The following is a 3195-nucleotide window of genomic DNA, read 5'->3' as shown; positions in this document are numbered from 1 at the left end:
TATGATTTATGCGGTCGAAGGCCTTCGAGAAGTCAATAAATACGCCTAGAGTTAGTAATTTGCTTTCTATTGCATGCAAAATAAGTTCTTTTTGAGTGAGAAGTGCTAATTCAGTTGAAAGTCCCTTTCTAAATCCGAACTGAGATTTAGCTAGTATGTTAAGCTTTTCACAAAATTCAGTCATCCTGTTGTTAATTAACTTTTCTAATTCCTTTGAAAAAACTGGAAGAATAGAAATCGGTCTGTAATTGGTTAGGATATGTTTATCGCCGCCTGTCTTAACCAGAAGCGATCAAGTAGAACATACAAATGAACCAGATCATGCTTAGGAATGCGGGCACATTTTACCGTGCTATAGTGAACAACTTATTAGATTCTTGGTGAAAGCCACCACGTCCAAGACGCATGAAGGGCCCCGATTGTCTTCATTTAGGCCTTCAATTCAATGGGCGTTCCGTTCTCATCGTTCTTCTACGTTCAATCGTTCTATCGCGCTTGTATTCTTGAGTTTGCATAAAGACTGGGAAACCATCTTCCACCAGCATAAGTAGGATGCCTCTGGAACGATCGTCATATTCAGACAGAATTAAGGAGCCGCTGGTTGATCACAGCACCACCGTGAACTAGGGTCTTCTATAAGGTCGAGATCCGGATAATTGTTCACAAGAAGAACAAGACACCGAACACGGGGGCAACTCGCTGCAATGTGCTCGAGAGACGGCTCGCAGTACTTCGCGCCGTCTTCGTTGAACGGTGGTGCCGCCGGGCCTCCACGAGCTCTTTCTATTTTTTTTATAGGCATGCTTTCATCCCTCTTTTTGCGGGCGAGCCGGGGCCAAGCCGGGGCGATTCTCTCAAGGCGTGACGTGTAGGTGACGTAGCACATCGTCGTCGTGACGTTCCCGGGCAGCCGCGGTGCGTGCGCACGCGCTCGCTACCGCAGCTCGCTCCGCGAGAGCCGGCGTTCCTCGGAGGCGCACAGTGTGGTCGGCGGCCGTGCGGAGAAGCGGCCGCGCGCTTTCGGCCAGCTCCACGCAGCTAGTTCGCTGAAGAGAGAAACCGCGCGATCCAGTGTAGGGGCAAGCTCCGCAGACTCTGCTGTCACACCGACTCCCCGCACATTATTCGTGATGCGATGCTTGCAAGCCAATCTGCGCAGCGGCTGAGTACGCTGGATTCCGTCAAAGTGTGCCACCATGTGAGTGACGGACGGTACGAATCCGAGATTCGTGTGGTACGTAGTAAATCAACGCAGAATCAGCGGTTTTGACAGCGGGATTATCGAAGTTCTGGTCTGGTACAAAATAACTTATTCCCACAGGTCGTCGCTATTTTCGAACTTGTCCAAACCCTGTTGTGTCGGAAAATCAGGCCGCTATATTCGAAAAACTTGTAGACCCTACCGAAATCAATGGAGGATACTGCATTACAGGTTATGGAACAATATATTCGAATTGCTCTCTCTTCTTCCTCATAGGATAGTAGCAAGTTTGCTATCATCGGCGATGCCCAGCGAAATTCAATCGTTTTCAAATCGCTGCGACCTTTGCGATGGGCTTGGTGCTTTAGCAATGTTTTAGATACGGAACTACCAAAACGTCCGTATGTGTGTTGACTACTCCAGCTTTATCGCGCTTGAGAAATCCGCTTTGAACGTGCAGGAGTTTTGCCCAATCAAATGTCGCATCTCAACGAAGTGCCCTCATTTTGTGGAATAGATTTTGGTCGCCGGATGCGCGGATATTTTACAGCACTGTTCACTTACATAAGCTTTGCTAAGACGGCACGAAAATCATCTCAACGGATGCTTGCTCAAGGAACCGGTTTTTCGAGAGACTGGATCATTCCAAGTCCGTTTTAGCTTAAAGTATTTACCATGACGAAAGGTCAGTTGCAAGCATCAGGCGATCGTTTGAATTTCTCTTGCCGGTGAACAATACTGCTAGCTCTATCTTAGTCCAAGAGACGTCTGAATAGCTGCCTGCGCTCTTTGAAAGGTTTAGCCCCACTGCGTGACATGTGTCGCGGAAAGAAGAAAGGACGGGCAATTCACTGCGAAGAAACAGTGGCGACGCCAAGAGCTTTGGCATTGGGACGAACTCTCCGTTCTCATGATGGCATTCCGCCAGCACCGCCGAGCTTCTGGTGAACGACTTCGTGAACAACACCAGAACGGTCTCCTAAAGAACGGCATTTTCGATAGCGCTCCCGTCGCAGCCTGACTGAGCGCGATGCCTCTGCTGGAAGACCTCATCGGCCCCCTCGTAAACTCGTCCCTGGCTTCTGAGCAGCGGGAAGACCTGCTTCCTGCGACGCTGAACGCGACCGCTGGCTTCACGGTGAACCGGGAGCGCCAGTGGGTGCTCTCCTCGTGGGCGCAGCTCGCCTACGCGCTCCTCTTCGGCGCCGTGGTGGTGGTTGCCGTGTGCGGGAACTCGTTGGTGCTGTGGAGCGTGCTCTCCCACCGGCGCATGAGAACGGTGACCAACCAGTTCCTCGTGAACCTATCCGTGGCGGACTTCATGACGGCCGTGTTCAACGCGGCCTTCAATTTCGTGTACATGCTGGAGAGCCACTGGACCTTCGGTGAACACTACTGCGTGTTCAGCAACTTCGTGGCCAACACGACGGTGGCCTGCTCTGCCTTCACCATGGCCGCCATGAGCATCGACAGGTAGGCCCTGATTTCAGTGCTTGACGGGGCACAGACACAACGCAAACAAGCGATATGTTTTGCTAAGGAGATTCCTTCTAGCCTAGTGCAAGCGTTGAGTGGAACATTATGCAATATTATTTTGAATGTTTCCGAGGAGCCACTCGGCATTTCCGACCACTTCGAGTGACGTCGGTGTGTACTTGCTCAGTGCTTTTCGGCGAGCCGACGTCATCAGGAATGGGGTAGTCCAGGTTGCACTCTATAGATGGCGCCGACCGAGGCGAAAAATATTGGCACAAAATCGTTTGCAATCCATTATTCACGCTGCGCACTCCTGTTTTCAGCTCATTTTCATAACTACGGAGCCTGTAGCCGCTTTTCAGAGCAAAAAAAAAAAAAACGGGTACCCATAAGCTTTGTATCTGTACCCCTTTGACAAAATATAGACCTCGCCGAACACAGTTGTGAGGATCCGGGCTTCAGCGGTAACTGCTATAGACAGTAAAAAGGTGCCGAAAACCACGAAGGTGAGAGCTGTG

The 3195-nt window shown here is 50.5% G+C and overlaps 1 pseudogene; it reads left to right on the top strand.

Moving 5' to 3' along the window:
- The first annotated feature begins 2231 nt into the window (after window positions 1-2231).
- Window positions 2232-2678, top strand: LOC144123790 (neuromedin-K receptor pseudogene; annotated as a pseudogene).
- The last annotated feature ends 517 nt before the right edge of the window (window positions 2679-3195 follow it).

Source organism: Amblyomma americanum, chromosome 3 (assembly GCF_052857255.1).
Source record: "Amblyomma americanum isolate KBUSLIRL-KWMA chromosome 3, ASM5285725v1, whole genome shotgun sequence".
NCBI lineage: Eukaryota > Metazoa > Arthropoda > Arachnida > Ixodida > Ixodidae > Amblyomma > Amblyomma americanum.
This window is presented reverse-complemented; position numbering and strand designations above follow the sequence as displayed.